This window comes from Alnus glutinosa, chromosome 3 (genome assembly GCF_958979055.1).
Source record: "Alnus glutinosa chromosome 3, dhAlnGlut1.1, whole genome shotgun sequence".
Taxonomy (NCBI): domain Eukaryota; kingdom Viridiplantae; phylum Streptophyta; class Magnoliopsida; order Fagales; family Betulaceae; genus Alnus; species Alnus glutinosa.
In genome coordinates, this window is record NC_084888.1 from 31,780,237 (window position 1) to 31,802,450 (window position 22,214).

Below are 22,214 nucleotides of genomic sequence, written 5' to 3' on the forward strand. Positions count from 1 at the left end.
AAGATATCTATGATCTTGAATCTGGTATCTTTTTGAGGATGGATATTTAATCTACAGATGCTGATTCATGTGATTTAAGGACATATAAGGAAATAAGTTGATCAAGTAAATTGATGATTTTTAGAGCAAATATACTCCTATGATCGGATAACTTTAGTAAAGTTAGAATATATCGAGAAATTATTGGAGTTTTCTAGAGGATAAGATAATCCATATGATAAGATGAATCTTTCGGAAGATCTTAAGTTTGAGAAATGCTCTCATTAATATATTTGAGGATTGATCAATGGCATAATTGAATTGGATTGAGGTTAAGACTGAATCCATTGACCTATGAGGATAATAGTATTTATGCAAGATAAGAAAAAGATCATAACACCTAAGTAAAGAATCAAAGGAATAAAAGTTCAAGGAATATGACAGTCTTAGAAGATCTTTGATATGATGATTTTCTTTTAATCTCTTTGAGAAGATTTTTAGTTGTGATTGAGGATTATTATGAACTCACAAAGAGGATTGCAATGCTTTGAGGTATGGATTGTTAATTCTTCAGGTATTTTAATTTGTAGGACTTGATAAAATCTGATATTTCGGTCTATGAATTTTGAGGTTATGCAAGCAGTGGATTTGTTAATTAAGAGTTTGGAGATGAGAATTTTGATCAATCAAGAATCAACCATTTGGGTAAATATCAATACCTAAGAATTGTTTATTACCAATTTTTGATCAACTATTTTCGCTACTAATATGTGTGTGATTGACTGGTTGGATGAGCGCCTTTTTACTGTGATCGATTGTCCTTCGCTGCAATGACGACATAGAGGAATGCTGGGAACATGCAGTGGTTTAACAAAATCAGGATCACGCACTACGAGGCGAATGTCTACGCTCAAATCAAGTATTAATGCCGGGTAAGGTTACTATCATGCGAGGTAAGTGCGTAATTATTCTTGATACTAAATTGAGAAAAATTAGTGCTCAACTGTTCGGATTTAGAATTTCTGCGTTTGAGAAGATCATTGTTAGCCTAATAATTGTGTTTATGTGAAGATAAGATACAATGAGACTCTTAGAATAAATGGTGTTATTGTCAGAAGCTTGTTATTTCCTTATTTAGTAATCTAGTTTTTCTTAGTTTTAGTTATAATAGATTTGAAGAGGAGATAATGTTTGCTGGGAGCGATAGTTCGTGATGAACCGGCCAAACCCTAATATTGTATAGTATGTTTTGTTCTTTTTGGAGTTCATGACCTTGTAAAGAATTAGTAATAGAAAGGTTTAATAAAATAGGAGTTTTAAATTTATATGTTGTAAATGCACGCTTCCATTTATATGATTTTAGTACTCAAACTCACGTTTCCCTTATATCCCAAAACGGGGGCGTGACACCTATTAATCTATCATGATCGATCGGATGATTTATTATGATCGATCAGATGATCGATCATGATTGATCAAATGATTTATCATGATCTATCATGATTGATTGGATAATCTATCGATCCAATTGATCTATCATGATCAATCGAATGATCTATCAATCCTATTGATCTATCATGATCGATTGGATGAACTACCATGATTGATCGATCGAATGATCTACTATGATTGATATGATGATCTATCGATCCTATTGATCTATCATAATCAATCGGATGATCTAGCATGATTGATTGGATGATCTATCGATCCTATTGATCTATCATGATCGATCGAATGATCTACCATGGTTGATCAGAAGATCTATCGATCTTATTGATCTATCATGATTGATCGGATCATTATAGATCAATAGGATCGATATATCATCCGATCTATCGATCCTATTAATCTATCATGATCGATCGTTTGATTTGTTAATCCTATTGATCTACCACGATCAATCAGATGATTTATCGATCGTATTGATCTATTATGATTGATCGGATATTTTATTGATCCTATTGATCTATCATGATCGATCAAACATTCGATCGATCCTAATAAGCACTAGTCCGATCGATCATGACTGGATCATAAGATCGATAGTATATCTGATCGATCAAAGTGTATTGCTCCAATCTGATCGGTAAAACCATGAGTAATGTAATATATGTGTGTTTATTTATATATGTGATATATGTGTGTTTATATATATATATAAATATTTTTATTTTTTGTAAGTAAACAGTATTTTATAGTTAGTTATATACTATCTATAGGATATATGTTATATAGTAAGTATTAATAACTAATTAATATGTTAATTTAACATACTATATAAGGCAAAAATGTATTTTTTTTCAATAAGACAAAAATATCTATAAATTCGAAAAAAAAAATTCAAAAAATTAATTTTTTTTAAAAAAAAAATAAAGAAAAAATGAAAAAAAAAAAAAACAAATTTTTAAAAAAAAACTAAAAAAGACGTTTTTTTTTTAAAAAAAAAAAACCCAAAATTAACTTAAAAAAAAAAACCAATTTTTCCAAAAAAATAAAAATAAAAATTATTTACAAAAAAAAAATTAAAGAAAATTAAAGAAAAACAAAAAAAATTAAAAAACGAAAAAGAATTTTATTTAAAAGAACAAACGAAAAAATAATTAATAATTATGAAATCATTATTTTTTAGAAAAAAAAGAAAAAAAAAACGAAAAAAAAAAGAAGAAAAACTTGTTTTTTATTAATTTTTTTTTTTTAAAAAAAAAAAGGGAAAAAAGAAAAATAATTTTTCTTTAAAAAAAACAAAAAAAAATATAAATGAAAATTAAGAATAAAAACCAATATATATATATATATACACATACACACACACACACACAAAAAAGGTTAATTAAAAAACAAAAAAGCTCATGATTGAGCCTTTTGGGGGAAAATGGGTGCACGCGGGACACGAAAATTTCGTGTCCCGCGCGCCTCACCCAAATTTATTTATTTATTTATTTATTTATTTATTTATTTTTTTTTGTTTCTTTTTAAAATTTTTGTAACGTGCAAATTTTCCACGTTACTAAATAGTAATGTGGTGACGATTTCCACGTTACTAAAATTATTTTAGTAACTGAAAATCACGTGACTGAAGTAAGGTTACTACGCTTTAGTAACGTGTTATGGGTATATGTAGCTAAGAGGGGTAATCCTGGTATTTGGGTATTATGGTTAGTGATCTGGCGGTATAGAATTCTAGAACCTACTATTGGGTGTAATAGGTGTTATGCTTTCCTTTATTTACGCATTTCTGTTGCTACGTGTAAGCATGAGAGAGAAGGGAATATCCTGGTTGTTAGAATGTAAGCTGAGGTGTCCATTCTGGAAGTCTATTTAAGGAAGGTCAGTAGCTAGGTGATGCAAGAAGAAATCTGTTGGCTACTATTGACTAGGAGACGAGCTTCTCGAATGCTCTCATTTTCCCTGTAATTCTGCACTTTGTCAATAATTTCAGTAAAGCTTTCATCACCTTTTCCTTTATTTTCCTTCAAAACTCTAAAAAACCCCTAAAAACCCGTTTCACCCACTACAATTGGTATCAGAGCCATCTCGGTTCTACCCATTATTCTCCCTTATATCCAATTTTTTTTTCTCTCCTTTTATTATGGCCGACGGCACCCGCCTCCACCTGCTTGCTGAATCAGTCAAAGAATGCCAAGACGCACTCGCCCGTCAAACCACTCACAACACCTCTATTCAGACTCAACTCACGGAGGTCATTGATATGCTCTGTACCCTACTCACTAACCGCCCAAACCCAGAAACTCCACCTTTGTTGGACAGTTTGATGGCCGCCGCCACCCTGACTTGAATCGTAGGGATGACCGTGATGCTCGGGAGGACCGTCGTGAATTCTGGGATGAGGATAATCAGGATCTTTTTCATGATGATCAACGTATTCAGGGCCGCACCTTGCGGCTGGATTTTCCACGCTTTGACGGTGCCAATCTGTCCGGCTGGTCGTATAAGTTCAACCAATTCTTTGACTACTACCAGACTCCGTTGTATCAATGCATTCGCATGGCCTCTTTTCACATGGAAGGCGAGGCATTGGTCTGGTTTCAAGATGTTGATGAGGCAGGCCAATTTCCGACATGGGACGCCTTCTTACAGGCCCTGCTCACTCATTTTGGTCCTGTGTATGATGACCCTATGGAATCTCTCGTGAAGCTCTGGCAAACAACCATAGTGACTGAGTACACCACTCAGTTTGAGGCTCTCTCCAACCGTCTTCGGGGTATTTTGGACAAAAATCGCCTCAGTTGTTTTTTGAGTGGCTTAAAAGATGAAATTCGTCTTCCTTTGCGCATGTTGAACCCAGTCACTCTGGCTGCGGCTTTCGGGCTCGCTAAGTTCCAGGAGGAGTACATTTTGAGTACTCGTCGTTCTTCTCGTCCTACTACTGCTTCTTATAATTTCAGTAAGTCCCTTTCGTGGACTTCGCCGGGCAGTTCCTCATCTGCTGCCAGTCCTTCTTCTTTGCCTTTGCAACGGTCTACTTCTGCCTTTCCTATTTAAAAACTTTGTCCAGCTCAGATGAAGGAAAGACGGGACAAGGGGCTTTGTTATAATTGCGACGAGAAGTGGAACTCCGCCTATAAGTGTAAGTCCCCTAAGCTGTTTCTCATGCATGGCGGTGAGTCCTTTACTGATGAAAATTTGGAGGAACTTTCTTGTGACAATTCAGTGGATGGAAGTGATTCTCAGGCCGCTCCTATTGTCACAGAAGTAACCGACCTTGAAATCTCTCTTCATGCTATTGCGGGCGCAATAAACCCCAACACCATGCGTTTGATTGGCTGGATTAAGCACCAACGTGTTGTCATCCTGTTGGACTCCGGCAGCACTCACAATTTTTTGGATCCATCCATCCTTCGCAAGCTCTTTCTCCCTGTTGATGCCACTGTGCAGCTTCAGGTCCGCCTAGAAAATGGTGCTCGAGTGGCCAGTGAAGGTCGTTGTCACTCTGTTTCTCCTAAAATTCAGAGACTTCTTTTTAAGGCTGATTTTTATGTCCTTTCTTTGGGGGGTTGCGATATGGTTTTGGGTGTTGAATGGCTGCGAACCTTGGGGGTCCTGTCCTTTGGGATTTTCAGCTCATGACCATGGCTTTTGATCATGCTTCGCATCGTGTCACCCTGCAGGGCTTACATCCTTCGGGTTTTACATTGGAAGATGGGGACCGTTTTCTTAAGCCTTCTGCCTCCAGCATTAAGGGATTTTTTCTTCAAATGGGTCCCTCCCAACTTTCTGGCTCACCAGTTTCCTTTCCAACTCGAACTTCCGAGCCCTTGGTTGATGCGCTCCAGTCTCTGTTATCAGATTTTGGGTCTGTTTTCGATGAACCTACTGGCCTCCCTCTGTCTCGGTCACAGGATCATCAGATTTTTCTCCATGAATCAAAGCCGGTGAATGGTAGGCCATATCGGTATCCTTATTTCCAGAAGACAAAGATTGAAAAAATTGTCAAAGATTTATTAGCTTCTAGGGTAATTCGTCCAAGCCTTAGTCCTTTCTCATCGCCAGTTCTACTTGTCCGCAAGGCCAATGGCCAATGGTAGCTGGCGCCTCTGTGTCGATTACCGGGCTTTGAACCATGCCACGATCAAAGACAAATACCCCATTCCTGTAATAGATGAACTCCTTAATGAGTTGTTTGGTGCTCGGGTTTTTTCCAAATTGGATTTACGATTTGGCTATCACCAGATTCGTGTTCGGCCATCAGACATTCCAAAGACCGCTTTTTGCACCCATGAAGGCCATTATCAGTTTCTTGTAATGCCCTTTGGCTTAACGAACACTCCGGCAACTTTCCAGGGTCTCATGAATGAGGTTTTTAAAGCCTTTCTACGTCGCTTTGTGTTATTTTTTGACGACATTTTGGTTTACAGCACCGATTTGTCCACACACATCATGCATTTACGTCTGGTTTTGGAGGTTCTCCACTCAAATCAGCTCTATGCCAAACGTTCCAAATGTTGCTTTGGCGTGACTGAGATTGAGTATCTAGGCCATCTCATTTCTAGTCATGGAGTGCGCGCAGATCCTTCCAAACTCGATTCTATGACCAACTGGCCAATTCCTCGCAACATCAAATCTCTTCGGGGATTCTTGGGACTTACCGGTTACTACCGGAAGTTCATTAGGGGATATGGTTCCCTGGCTGCCCCTTTGACAGGACTCCTTAAGAAAAACGCCTTCACTTGGACGGATGCTGCCACTGCTGCTTTCAATCAGCTTAAAACAGTTGTTACTACTCCTCCGGTATTACGCCTGCCTGATTTTACTAAAGCTTTCACCATTGAATGCGACGTTAGTGGTACGGGGTTGGGTGCGGTTTTGATGCAAGAAGGCCGTCCCATTGCTTTCTTTAGCCAGGCATTAAAAGGACAATCCTTGTTACTCTCAACCTATGAGAAGGAACTGTTATCCCTCGTCTCTGCGGTCCAAAAATGGCGTCCCTATTTATTGGGACACTCCTTCACGGTGAAAACTGATCAGCAGTCCTTGAAATACTTGTTGGAACAGCAGACAGCCACTATTCCTCAACAACGCTGGATTTCTAAATTAATGGGGTATGACTTCTCGATCGAGTACAAACAGGGCAAGGAAAATGGGGTTGCAGATGCCTTGTCTCGCCAATTTGAGGCTTCTTCTGATTCAACTGAATTGTCTTTATCCTTGATCTATTTTCCCACTCCCAGTTGGGTGGCTGAGCTTAAGGCCTCTTATGAAACTGACCCTGAAACTCAGTCTCTCCTGTTGTCTCTCCAACAGAACCTTCCGGTTTCCCCTGGGTTCTCCCTCCAACAAGGCTTAATTCTGAAAAAGGGTCGCATTTGGGTGGTGCGTCACTCTCCTTTTCAACGCTAGCTTTTGGAGTTTATCCACTCCAATCCAATTGCTGGCCATTCGAGGTTCCACAAATGCCTTCATCGTTCCAAGACTGATTTTTTTTGGAAGGGCATGCGATCGGACATTAAAAAATTCATCCAAGAGTGTTCAGTTTGTCAGGTCAGCAAGCCTGAAACTAGGGCTGGCAATTTTGACACGACTCGACAACCCGACACGAACACGACACAAAATTAACGGGTTTGGGTCATAAACGGGTCGACCCGTTTATGACCCGTTTATATTGGTATGGCGGGTAGGGTCGCGGGTCACCCGCGGGTGACCCGCCAGACACGATTAGCTTCCTATTTTTTTTTTAAAAAAAGAAAAGGAAAGAAAAAGAAAAAGAAAAAGAAAAAAAAAAAAAAAGGGAGAAAAGAATGGCGCGGAAGCGGAATGGCCGAATGGGAAAATTGGAAATTGCCTTGGGGGAAAAGTCGAAAAACCGGGAATGGGGCGGGGGGCGGGGGGGGGGAATTATTTGAATTCTGAAAAGTGAAACACTGAAACTGAAGTGAAAACAACAAAGTGAAAGAATCAAAATTCAAAACAGTGAAAATTGAAAAATAAACAAAATCGAAAAAGAGTGAGAAAACTCAGAAAAGTGAAAGAAAAGAAAAAAACAGTGAAAACTGAAAACCCTAGCATTTTCTTTTTAGATTTTTCCTTCAGCTCGCCGCGCCACCGCCCTCTGTTCTCCTTCTGCCTCGCAGAGTCGCCGCGCCGCCGTCCTTCTCATCTTCTTCAGCTCTGCGCCGCCACCCTTCTCTTCTCCTTCAGCCTTGCCGAGTCGCCGCGCTCGACGCTCTCTCTCTCAAGTCTCTGCAGTGAGTGACTCTGCTCTCCCCGTCTCTCTGCCACTCTCTCCGGCCGATGTCGCATCCAGTTCCGTCGGGTCTACCGGTATGTTAGTTGATTTCCATTTTTAATTTCTTATAGCCATGATTATTGTGGTATAAAATCATAGTATGATAATCTGTGAATTGTGATGCTTGCCTGCTTGTTCAAAATCTGTTCATAATTTTTTTGTGAAGATATTTTTTATTTCATTATCTAAAATGGGTTTTGTTTGTGATTGAAAATATTTATTCTTGAGGAGTTTTCTGTGATGATGGCATTTGAATTGATTTGCTTACTGTGAAGGACTGAAGACCCACATATCATTGCTAAATAAACAAAACGAGGTTTTTCCCATGGAATATGGGTGGGGATTATTTGCATGATATGGAAAATAGCTCCTCAGTTCTGTTATGGGTTTTTGTGAGGGTTCTGTTTGAAAATGGTGGGTCTAGCTTGCATTCTAAAAATTCTTGCAGCATGTGCCCCAAATTCTGGTTAAATACTTAAAGTAGAACTCTGTCTGTGATGGTCCTATTTGACAGTTTGAGTGTCATGTTTCAATCCTTGGGTTCTGAACTTCTGAGAAGTCCTTGAAGACCTAGACCATATCTCTGCCTTTTTCTGGAGTCTTTGGTTGAGAAGTGTTTTAGTGGGTCTCAAGTATTTCAGTTTAGTTGAGTTTAGTAGTTGTCAAGTAAAGGTCATCTTCCGAGAGATGTCGTAATTTGATTGTAACATATAAGCAATTCTGAAAATCTGAATTTGGGTTAACACTCTAGTTTAAGTTGGTTTATGACAAGTACAAATTTTAAAAAGTAGGCTCTTTATAAGTTATTTTTGTTTCAACTTGAAAGGAACTTTTTTTTTTTGGAAATGATTGTCACTGTTGGAGTGCCTACATTTGAATATCTTCTTTCTATTCCTATACTGAGTTTGGGATTCTTGTTTCCATTGTCTTGTAAATTGTAATTAAGTACATCTTGTTTTCCACTTTTTCCCCATTTATTTTAATTGCCTATATGTTAAGTTCAATTTGGTTAAAAGGGTTCTTTTTTTTTTCTTCATTCTAATTTACTAACGATATGTCATATGTGTGTAGGTGATTAACGAAGATTCGGTTATATTCGATGATGATGTGGTTGAAATAGATACAAGGGAGGATCCTTCTATTCATACAAATCCGATAACGACAAAAAAGTTCCCGAAGAAGCGTAGGAAGACCTCAACTGTTTGGACCCATTTTGATGAAGTTCCTTCTACAGATCCAAATGACACAAGAATATGGGCAAAATGCAAGTTTTGTGACCATAAGTATATAGCTAACAGTTCACATGGAACTGGAAATCTACAGAAGCATATGAAGGTTTGTGGAGGAAAAACTGATCATGATATTCAGCAGATGCTCCTATCTAGAGATCAAGGAACTCTATCTGTAAGTGGCTCAAAATTCTGTCCTAAAAAATATAGAGAATTGTTGGTTGGTACAATTATAAAGCATGACTTGCCTTTCTCATATGTTGAATATGATGGTGTAAGAGAAGTGCATAGATACTTGCGTAGTGATGTACCATTAATTTGTAGAAATACTGCCAAGGCTGATTTGATTAAGATGCATATGTGGGAGAAACAAAAGGTTAAGTCTTTGTTAAATGTTTGTCAAGGGAGGATTAGTTTGACATCAGATTTGTGGACTTCTTTGACAACCGATGGGTACATTTGCCTCACTGCACATTTTATTGAAAAGAGTTGGGCATTGTCTAAAAGGGTGTTAAACTTTTTATTTATGCCCCCACCACATAATGGTGTATCTTTGGCTGAAAAGATATGTAGTTTCCTAGAAGAGTGGGGGATTGATAAAAAGATTTTCTCTATAACATTAGATAATGCCTCTACGAATGATTTGTGTGTTGTGAATTTCAAACCCAAATTAAACATGAAGAAAGCCCTTCCTTTGTGATGGTGAGTTGTTTCATATGCGTTGTTGTGCCCATATTCTTAACTTGATTGTGCAAGATGGATTGAAAGAGATTACTGGTGCTATCCAAAAGATTCGAGATAGTGTTAAGTATTTTAGAGGATCACAAATGAGAAAACAAAATTTTCTTCAAGCTGTCAATCAAATGTCATAGGATAGTAACAAGGGATTAAAACAAGATGTGCCAACTAGATGGAATTCGACATATCTTATGCTTGAGAGTGCAATTCATTATAGGCGTGCTTTTGCTTATTTGGAGATGATTGACAAAAATTATATGTTTTGTCCTAATGCACTTGAGTGGGAAAAAGTGATTGATATTAGTAGTTTCTTGGGATGCTCTTATCGTGCTATATGTGCTTTTTCTGGTACCAAATATCCCACAGTCAATCTATATTTTCCCGTGGTAGCATTGATTTTATGTGAATTTGAAGCAAGAGCTTGTGAGTGAAGATGGATATAAGAGATTAATGGCAGGTCAAATGATCTCTAAATTTGAGAAATATTGGTCAGAATTCAGTTTAGTGTTGGCCATTGCAGTTGTTTTAGATCCTCGTTACAAGTTGCGCCTTGTAAAGTACTACTATACTAAGATTTATGGAGCCGAATCTCAAGAGTATGAAAATGTGACCAAAACGTTAACCAAACTTTTTATGGAGTATAGTGCGGCTAGTGCTCCTGCAACTTCAAGCTCCACAGTTGTTCAACCTCAAGAAGGCTCAGATTGGGAAAAGGTAAATAATATCACAAGTTTCTTACTTTCTTAGCTTGTTAGTAAGTAGTAACTTAGTATATATACTCATAAGTCATAATCACTTATTAATTTTATGTTTATATTATTTCTTTTTATGTAAGATTTTCTAGCATTTGATGGAGTCGATCCTGATGCACAAAAGACTCAATTGGAACTTTATTTGGATGAACCCAAGTATATGGAGAAGAATACGCCATTTGACATCCTTTCATTTTGGAAAGGAAATGAATTTCGTTATCCTGAAGTAGCTGTCATGGCTCGTGATGTTTTGAGTATTCCTATTTCTACTGTTGCTTCAGAATCCACTTTTAGTATCGGTGGACGTGTGATTGATCAGTATAGGAGTTCACTCAAGCCTGATATTGTTGAGACATTGGTTTGCACTAGAGATTGGTTATATGGAGAGCAAGGTAATGTTAGTTATTTGCATATTTAATTTCTTCATTTACTTGTATTTTTTTTATCTTACTTTAATGACATTAATTTCTTTTATCTTTTGATATAGAACAAACTTCAATGAGTGTGGATAACGAAGAAGAGGATGTGTTGACATTGGATAGTAGCAGTTCTTGTGAGATCCCATGTTCTTTCTTTTGTTCTTATGTTATTGTTTGTGTTTTAGCGTTTGAGGTAGAATGGCCAAACTTTTTCACATCCCAATGTAATTATTTTGTTTTTTTTCCTTTAGGTATTGGAGTTGAATGACAAAGATGGACATGACAAACTAACTTGCGTTGGACCCAATCTGATGGACAATGAGCATATTCATTCAAGGGATCAAGACTTAAGAGTGGACAATTATGATGTGGTTTTTTGTATTTGAGAATTTTTTACCATAGAAATGGCTCTATGTTATTACTTATTACTTATTAGAACTCTTTCTAACCTCCAAATTTCGAACTATTGGAGAAGTTAATTGCTAGAAAGGTTATAAAGTTAGTTGCAGCCTTGCAGGATGTTGGTTTTCTGTGATATGCCTTATTGGCCAGATCTTTTATATTGACTGGCTTCTGTTTTGCTGTTCTGGTAGTGTAATTAGGTTAAATTTTCTGGAAAATCAGCATGTAGGATCTGTGAATAATTTAATATAGGTACATGGTTCAGTAGGTTGTACTCATACTGCATACATTTTTACTTTTTGTTAAAGTTTGTGTCCAAACTCAGCCTAGGTTCGCCCGAGGTTTATCAGATGGGCTTCCCAAGTTCGTCAAGTCTGAAGGAGTTCTTGGGTAAGGAACTATGCAAAACTTTTTGGCTTTGTTATGTGTATGGAATTACTTGCTTTTGGAATTTTAGTTTTATCGTTGTTTGATTTTGCAGCTTGTACAAAGGGCTTGTTCCTCTTTGGGGTCGTCAGATTCCATGCAAGTTGAAGCATTTCCATTGTTTCATGTTACTTGTACTTTTCTGGTTTATCCTATCTATCAGCTCAGGAATGCAAGAAAGTTTTGGTTTTATTGATCTTTGGACATATTGATCTTTGCAACTGCAATTTTTGTTCTGTGATTGGTTAAAACATTTTGTAGTTATCTGGTTTAAGAAATGTTTCTTATGTGATGCATGATCCAAGAGTGATTATTGTGTGAAAAGTGTCCAGCCGTAGCAAGTAGAGTTTTTTATATGTCTTTTTCTTTGTCTCCATCAAACTACACTTATGTAGTTGGTTTGGTTGTAGGAAGAATTGAATCTTATTAATTCCTTTCATTAGGAGGTTTCTGATGATCAGCGTGGGTGTTCTGCAGATACCATGATGAAATTTGTATCCTTTGAGACTATTGTGGAGATGATGTACAAGTATGTCATCCCAACCCCAAAAGAACAGTGCAGCAAAACTTTGCAGCTTGGGGTGAGCTTTGCTGGCGGATATGTGGCTGGTGTATTCTGTGCTATCGTCTCACACCCTGCTGACAATCTGGTGTCTTTCCTCAACAATGCCAAGGATGCAACTGTCGATGATGTGTGTGATTTCTTTGCATAGGACTTCAAGGATACACACACACACACACACACATACATGTTTGCACATCTCTCTCTTCTCATGTGCTCACTTTGTTTTTAATCTTTACAAACTTGATAACAATACCCCTGCAATCCTTGAGGTTCGATACTCTCTCTATAGTCTTATCCTACAAGGATTTGTTCTATTGCAAGGGGTTATTTATTATTGATATATTTTGGTAAACAAAAGATCACATCAGGGAGTTTACAGGTTTTGAAAAACTCATTTCTGCAAGCTTGCTCGGTCCACACGACTTTACGACAACTAAGCTCGTGTTGGATAGAGAATTCGTTAATTTCGAGGCAAGGTGGGGCAGGACAGTTTTGTAGGTTCGGCCTGGTTACGCTCACTTTGATTTCTATAGGCAAAAGCTAGGACCGTAAAGACAATAGAAACAAATGAACATAGGTTTTACAAAAAAAAAAAAAAAAAAAAAAAAAAAAAAAAAAAAAAAAAAGCATTGCTTTTTGTAAAGCCATCGTGAAATATGATATCTTAATAATAATAATAATTATAACAATTATAATAGTAAAAGGAATTTCTAGAGGACAAAAGGTTGGACCATAAAGACTAAAGAAACAAATGAAAAAGGTTTTACAAAAAGAAAGAGAAAAAGGCATTGTCTTTGCCCTTTGGCAAAGCCATTTATTTGATCAACTTTCTAAAAGTAAGTTTTACCCAAAAAAAGAAAAAAAAAAAGAAAAAAAGAAAAAAAAAATGTATTGCTTTTGGCAAAGCCATCGTGAAACACGATATCTTAATAATAATAATAATTATAACAATTATAATAGTAAATGGAAGCTTGGACAGTAAAGACTAAAGAAACAAATGAAAAAGGCTTTACAAAAAGAAAAAAAAAATGCATTGCTTTTGGCAAATCCATCGTGAAACATGATATCTTAATAATAATAATAAAAATTATAACAATTATAATAGTAAAAAGAATTTCTAGAGGACAAAAGCTTGGACAGTAAGGACTTAAGAAACAAATGAAAAAGATTTTACAAAAAAAAAAAGGAAAAACGCATTGCTTTTGGCAAAGCCATTAATTTGATCAACTTTCTAAAAGTAGGTTTTACCAAATAATAATAATAATAATAATAATAATAATAATAATGCACTTTTTGGCAAAGTCATTAATTTGACCAACTTTCTAAAAGTAGGTTTTACACAACAACAACCGAAAAAAAAAAAAAAATTTGCATCGCTGATGACTAGTTAATAGAGCAGTCAACATGAATGTTGACTTGGTTAAGCACTAGCTACAACCACCTAGGAAGTGGGGGAGCTGATGAATTGAGTTTTTCCCTCTCCTACCAGGTCCCCTTCTCACCTATCATTTCTAGGTAATTTTAGACTGAGTTAATAGAGCTGTCAACATGAATGTTTCCACTAGTTTCTTCAGATATTTAACGTCCGTTTGGTTTGGTAATTTTAAAGCGTTACAGTTAAAAAAAAAAAAAATTTAAAATTAAAATTTAAAATTTAAAATTTTTTAAAAAAAAAAAAAAAAAAAATTAAAAATACAGGTAAATGTTTGATAAATTAAATGATCAACTTTTAAAATCGTGTAAATTATATGTTATAGGCTAAATTGCCACCTATCTTCCTAGATTTTTCATAAAGGTTATACGAAATTTTTGAGTACATTTTAATCAGCAGGCTTTGGGCAAGACGTAGAATGCCTATGTGTTATAATGGATTGCGATTAAATTTTACTGTGATTAACGTGACAATGTCAAATAAATACCCACGTCACTTTGTAAATTCTAGTCTCACTTATAACTAAATTTGTCAATTTGACCACGAGTTCCACGTGAATTACTACGTGACGACACCGCAATAAGTACAAATACAAAACACGACCACATTAGACGGAGGACAGCATTAATCAAAGACTCACAGCTAGTGCCGGTCGTTGCAGACCTAAAGTTGCAGCTCTTTGTGATTAGTTTCCAGCTGTCGTAGGTCGGTCAGCCTAAATGTCTGAGACTAATGAATAGGAAGAGTTTGCATGGGTTGGGTCCAGGCCCAAGATTCCAGTACAGAGCTACGCCTTTGGCAATTCTCTCTCCTCTCTTTTCTTTTATTTTCACTTTTTTTTTAAAAAAAATTATTTTTATTATTTAAATAAAAAAAATTCACTACACTACACTTCATTTTTTTTTTTTTTTTTTTTTACTTTTTTATATAAATTCTTCATACTTTAAATTACATTAACCATTTTTTACTACCATTAAATTTTTTTTTTTCTCGTACTTGAGGAGTAGGGAATAGGGATTGCCCAACAAGGCGAATTTGGATGGAGCACTTTGTGCCATGCACTCCTTCATTATAAGACTCATATCTCATTCTTATCCCTCCAAAAGTGATGTGGTTTTTAAAAGCAATATTGGATCGAAATCTAATAGCAATCAATCCTAAATTTAATGGTAATTTTAAAAACCACATTACCTTTAAGAAAATAAAAGTGCGATAGGAGTCTTGCATATAGCATTATTATATTGTTTGATCTACTTTACCCTTAAAGTAGAGGACAACCGCTACAAAAAATAAAATAAAATAAATAATAATAATAATAATAATAATAATAATAATAATAATAATAATAATAATAATAATAATAAAATTGTGCTTTTCTTCAATTTATTGCATAGAAATATGTTTCTTGACGCGATCTATCCATCTTTAGTGTCAATTTTAGATCATTTAGATTGGATAAATTAGGGTTTCAATCGGGTAAAGTTAGAGACTTTTATGATTTAGCTTTAATTTACCAAACTTGATGATTATATTATGTAAATAATTGTTAGAATCACACGTTGGACCATTTATTTATAATGGTTTTCGATAAATCTTAGAAAATTTAAAATTGAAGGTCATTTATGCATGAAACTTGGGAATTTTAGTTTTTGGCTTTAATTGTTTCAAAACTAAGGGTTTTCTTGTGTAACTAGATAATCAAATTACTTGCATGATTGTTTAATTTTGATTAGATGTGATAAATTTGAGAATACAAGCCATTTAGTATTTCAGTTTTTGGTGAAATTAAAGGATTTAATAGAGTTAATTGTTGTATTTTCAAATTGAGAGTTTAAACATGAAATTGAGAAATTTAGTTAGTGATTTTATGCATTAAGTTAATCTGACCTAGGGCATTGTGCTCAAATTGGAGATGTATTAAGTAAACATTATGGATTTTGTGATTTGATCTTAGGTATTAACGTTGAGTAATGCTATTCTTCACACTCATTTTACATTGACTTACATTATGTGTTTTAAATAGTTTCTCATGTCAATCACTTCTTCTTTTTTATGTTAAAATAAAAAAAAAAATTTTAAAAAAAAACCCACTTACAATACACTACATAAGCCGGTGCATGTGATAAATAATATAGGTGAGAGTAATTTCATTACTCTTTAAAAGTTTGATTGTATGTTTGGTTAAAGAGCATAGAAAAATTCTTGAAATTTTGTATATATGCATGATTTAAATGGCATCTCATATTAATGATGTTTCACAAAGAAATAATAGTTGCCGAAACTTTTTGAGTTATCTTGACACTATATGTCTTATTACAATTTCATGTGTTTGTCAAACGAATAGCGTAAGTCGAGCTATATTTTGTAATGAGATGCATATATGTTTTAATTATTTTGTGGTTATAAATTTAAATTAATGATGTTGGGCATGATGATAAAGTTTATTATTCATAATAGACTTTTACTTGTATGCATAAAGTGTTTTTAAAATGTTATTGTATTATGGAAAAACCGCACACACTTGAAAATTAAGCATACTTTAGTTAATTATCTGATATATTTGTTGTTCAAGTATAATATATTGTTATACATCTTGTTAAAATTCATAATAAGATTAAATCTTATTAATCTTTTTCAGATAATACAATGGTTTAAGACCCTTATAATTTGAGAAAATGGAGGTTCTTATGGTTCAAGCTCACAGGGAATTGGTAAGACGTCTGATTTGTGTTTGATGAATTAACATTTGGTTTATATTGATGTTTAAACTTTATTATTATTATTATTTATTATGTTTGGAGACCTTTTATATGCTGTTAGATATTTGGAGTTGGATTGTAATCGTTTAATTATGAAGTGTTTTATCTCATGGATCGTCTCACACCCTACTGACAATCTGGTGTCTTTCCTCAACAATTCCAAGGATGCAACTGTCGGTGATGTGCGTGATTTCTTTGCATAGGACTTCAAGGATACACACACACATATACATGTTTGCACATCTCTCTCTTCTCATGTGCTCACTTTGTTTTTAATCTTTACAAACTTGATAACAATACCCCTGCAGTCTTTGAGGTTCGATATTCTCTCTATAGTCTTATCCTACAAGGATTTGTTCTATTGCAAGTGGTTATTTATTATTGATATATTTTGGTAAACAAAAGATCACATCAGGAAGTTTACGGGTTTTGAAAAACTCATTTCTGCAAGCTTGCTCGGTCCACACGACTTTACGACAACTAAGCTCGTGTTGGATAGAGAATTCGTTAATTTCGAGGCAAGGTGGGGCAGGACAGTTTTGTAGGTTCGGCCTGGTTACGCTCACTTTGATTTCTATAGGCAAAACCTAGGACCTTAAAGACAATAAAAACAAATGAACATAGGTTTTACAAAAAAAAAGAAAAAGAAAAAAAAAGGCATTGCTTTTGGTAAAGCCATCGTGAAACATGATATCTTAATAATAATAATAATTATAACAATTATAATAGTAAAAGGAATTTCTAGAGGACAAAAGGTTGGACCATAAAAACTAAAGAAACAAATGAAAAAGGTTTTACAAAAAGAAAGAGAAAAAGGCATTGTCTTTGGCAAAGCCATTAATTTGATCAACTTTCTAAAAGTAAGTTTTACCCAAAATAAAAAAAAAAGAAAAAGAAAAAAAAATGTATTGCTTTTGGCAAAGCCATCGTGAAACACGATATCTTAATAATAATAATAATAATTATAACAATTATAATAGTAAATGGAAGCTTGGACAGTAAAGACTAAAGAAACAAATGAAAAAGGCTTTACAAAAAGAAAAGAAAAAAATTTATTTTGGTTGTGAGACCTGAGATAAAAATATGAAATATCGAAATAAAAATCCACATCAAGATATCTCTCATTCTTCTTAGAGCAGGGCGAGTTACGGGTTTTGAAAAAACCTAATTCTGCAAGCCTGTCCAGTCCGCACGACTTTACTATCACTAAGATCGTGTTGGATAGTAGATCCGTTAATTCCAAGGCAAAGTGGGGTAGGATGGTTTTGTGGGTTGGGTCAGGTTATACCCACTCCTATTTCTAGAGGCAAAAGTTAGGACCGTAAATACTAAAGAAACAAATAAAAAATGTTTTACAAAAAGAAAAAGAAAATGGCAAAATCATCTTGAAACATGATATCTTAATAATAATAATAATTATAACAATTATAATAGTAAAAGGAATTTCTAGAGGACAAAAGCTAGGACCGTAAAGACCAAAGAAACAAATAAAAAATATTTTACCAAAAAAACAAAAAGCAAAAGCATTGCTTTTGACAAAGCCACCGTGAAACATGATATCTTAATAATAATAATAATTATAACAATTATAATTGTAAAAGGAATTTCTAGAGGACAAAAGCTAGGACCATAAAGACTAAAGAAACAAATTAAAAATGTTTTAAAAAAGAAAAAGCAAAAGCATTGCTTTTTGCAAAGCCATCGTGAAACATGATATCTTCATAATAATAATAATTATAACAATTATAGTAGTAAAAAGAATTTCTAGAGGACAAAAGTTAGGACCGTAAAGATTAAAGAAACAAATGAAAAATGTTTTACAAAAAGATAAAGAAAAAGCAAAAGCATTGCTTTTGGCAGAGTCCTTAACTTTCTAAAAGTCGAAGTTGGGGAGATTAACGCCATAAGCCCATAACCAATGGGTAAGAGAAACATGATAAAATAAAAAAGAAAAAGAAAGAGAAAGGGGTGGAACCTGGCAATTTTGGGCACTAAAGCGATATCCAATAGGTAAGTACAGCCAATAAACTTCTAAAGGGATTTAATATTCATTCTTCGTTGTTAAATGCAAACTTAGAGGTAATGGTAAAAATAAGGATGGTCAATACATTATGGACTATCTAAGCGAGACTATGATATTTGGTGCATTAACCTTCTATCAAGTTAAGATATCAAAATCTATGATATCTATTTTCACACCCATTTAACAAATATCGATCCACCTCTAACTTATATTTTAAGTCATTCTCTGTCATAAGGTGTTGGGAGAATATCTTCCTAAATTGCATCTCTCTATCTTCTTTACTACCAACATTATTCATTACAAACATTCAAAGGATTGACAATATTTGATCTCTTCCTATATTTACAAAAATGTTAGATGACCCCCCTCTTCCATGAAACTTATTGTATTGCCCAATTAAATGATTCAGGAGGTTTCGCACTTTTGCCTCTATTTGATCCTCCCACACAGGCCCATTGCATTTTCTCAACCAAGACATCAATGCCTTCATCTTGGAACGCGGGTCAAGAACAAAAACAACATACAATATTAAGTTGATCATATCCATAGTCCCTCAATACTTTTCGTATTAAAACTCACATAACTGAGGACCTGATCAAGATTAAGACAACCATCATTCAATGTATGTTGAATAATAAAAAGTTGCAAGAAATATAAATTAGATATGACATAAGTTGAACCAGAGAACATCATTGTGGTATCATAAAAATTGGGTTGCCCAACCACTTATTCGGTCAAGTGGATCTCATAAATGGTTTCTCGCAATTATTTGCCCGAATTTGAGAGAATTCGAGTAAATAAATAGTCTCTCACAATCACCTGTCCAAATTTGAAAGAATTCAAGCAAATAATTTGAGAAGATCTTAATTCTCTCTTGCCTACCTTATGGCGTGAATCCCATGAAGGGAATCATGTTGTCATAATAAATAAATATACTATTTTTTATGGACATAAATTTTCTACAACCCACATATAAAAGTGACATATGTCCATTGGCATGTGAGAAACATGCTTCTTACATATTTTTTTAATAGCATTAATAAAATATATATATATATATATATATATATATATATATATATATATATATATATATATATATATATATATATATATATATATATATATTTGTCACATGCTTAAAAATATGGGTTGTAAAAAATTTCCTACGAACCATTCACTCGTAAGAAATTTATGTCTAGTTTTTATTCATAAAATTAGCTGGCATGAAACAGGCCAACTTTTAAATACCCAACTACCAAGCCAAACATTTAATGTATTCAATTCATCTAATGGCTTTAATATCTCTGAATATGAATGCAATCAATGCATTCAATTCTCATGTTTCAGAATTTCAGTTCTCTCACGTTTTAATGATGCGTTTGGTTCGAATATTATTCAATATTCGAATCGGGTTTTTGAATTAAACCCGGATCCATGTTGAATAAAACCCAGCTGGCTCTTGAATATTGTTTTGAATGCGGTTTGAATTTCGAGGTGATGAAATCATGAAATTGACGAGTGAATTTCGAGCAGAATTTTCTTTCAACTGCCAGAAGCTAGCAAATAAAATAACAACAACAACAACAAAAAATCAAGAAAAATAAGAAAATGGGGTAGCCTACGAGCCACTCCCAGAGGTGGCCAGTGCCACCTCTGGTAGTGGCTTGCGTCCACCCCAGGGGTCGGGGGGTGGCTACGCGCCACCCCGCGACCCCCTAGGGTGGCTTTTGAGCCACCCTGCGTGGATTTCAGGGTGGCCCAAAAGCCACCCCTAAGCCTTAAGGGTGGCCGAAAGGCCACCCCTAGGGCCGAGGGTGACCGCGCGGCTACCCCCAGTGGCCGGGGTTGGCCGCGCGCCACCCCTTGAGCCCTAGGGGTGGCTTTCAGGCCACCCTAAATGGATCCAGGGGGTGGCTCGAAAAGCCACCTGAAAAGCCTTAGGGGTGGCTTTCGGGCCACCCCAAATGGATCTAGGGGGTGGCTCGAATGCCACCCGAAAAGCCTTAGGGGTGGCTTTCGAGCCACCCTTGGGGCCGGGGGTGGCCGCGCGGCGACCCCTAGTGGTCGAGGGTGGCCGCACGGCACCCCCTGAGCCCTAGGGGTGGCTTTCGGGCCACCCCAAATGGATCCAGGGGTGGCCCGAAAGCCACCCGAAAAGCCTTAGGGGTGGCTTTCGGGCCAACCCTGGGCCCGAGGGTGGCCGCACGCCACCCTCTGAGCCCTAAAGCCACCCCAAATGGATTTCGGGGTGGCCCGAAAGCCACCCCTAGGGGGGGTGGGGGTGGCGCTCGGCCACCCCCACTGGCCACCTCTGGAGGTGGCTCACAGGCCACCCCCCTCCCAAGGGATGGCTACTGGCTGCCCCAAAACCATATTTTCTCTCCTTTTTTTAAAAAAATAATTAAAAAAAATTTGTTTTTTAGTTTTAATTTTTTTTTGTTATTTTGTTTATTATTAATTTTATTATTTTTTACTATACCAATCATTATACACAACTTTTTCATACAATTCAATCACTTTCTACCATTATAAAACACTTTTTTTCAATCTCAAAAATTCAACACTCAAACACGTATTTCCCTCCCCATTCAGTGATTGAGTCCCTTGACAAGGGCAAGACGTGTGCATAAAGCAACGGAACTTGGCATATATATACCCCGACAATTTTGGGCCCCTTGGTGACCAATGAGTGCGAAAAATCCACCAAATGTAAATCTGATTCATCTTTCATGTCAGTGGCAGAGTTTTTGAAAGTGTCTGTCTATTTCTTTCTCTTCTTTCTGAGTGACATGTTGGATCATTCATTAATTTATAATGGTTTACGATAAAATTTAAGTTTGAAGGTCATTTTTGCATGAAAACTGGAGATTTTGGTTCTTGGCTTTAATTGTTTCAAATTGAGGGTTTCTTGTGTAACTAGATGTCTAATTAATGGAAAATGTTAGATTTACAACACCAATACAACAACTGTACAACAATCCCTCACATGAGGGTGGGTCTCACATACTGGGGTCCACCCTCATGTGAGGGGTTGTTGTACAGTTGTTGTATTTGTGTTGTACAAGAATCAAATCCCCTAATTAATTACTTGCATTAATGTTTAATTTAGATTTTATGTGATGAAATTGAGAATGAGATATGATTTCGTATTAATTGTTGTATGAGTGTAGTGTTTCCGTAAGGAGAAGATTCTGATTTATCGATCTTCCTCTTAACAACCAGATTATCTTCCATGTAGATGTAATTGAGTAGGACCCATGATGAGATTTATTCCCAACATAAACAAATAATATTGAATACATAACATCAAGTATCAACAAATACTCATACATAATAACCATTAAGATTCTTAAAAATATTAAATATCGACAATAAAAATATTATGTAACAACCATGCAAAAATCATAAGTACACAAATACATTTTTTTTCCTACGCAAACAGAATATAGACAGATTACAGATAAACTCACTACATCAAACCCACATCAACGCTTATATTCAAATATGAAATAGCGAAATAAAAATTCACATCAAGATATCTCTCGTTCTCCTTGGGGTAAGGCGAGTTTGCGGGTTTTGAAAAACTCATTTTTGCAAGTCTGCGCGGTCCACACGACTTTACTATAACTAAGCCCGTGTTGGATAGAGGATCCGTTAATTCCGAGGCAAGGTGGGGCAGGACAGTTTTGTGGGTTCGGCTAGGTTATGCCCACTTCGATTTTTAGAGGCAAAAGCTACGA

At 35.6% G+C, this 22,214-nt stretch overlaps 1 long non-coding RNA gene across 1 annotated transcript; it reads left to right on the plus strand.

Moving 5' to 3' along the window:
• The first annotated feature begins 10,743 nt into the window (after window positions 1-10,743).
• Window positions 10,744-11,236, plus strand: LOC133863018 (uncharacterized). Its single transcript, XR_009899347.1, has 3 exons — window positions 10,744-10,837; window positions 10,933-10,998; window positions 11,116-11,236. It is a non-coding gene; the product is annotated as an uncharacterized LOC133863018 (long non-coding RNA).
• Window positions 11,237-22,214: the final 10,978 nt, after the last annotated feature.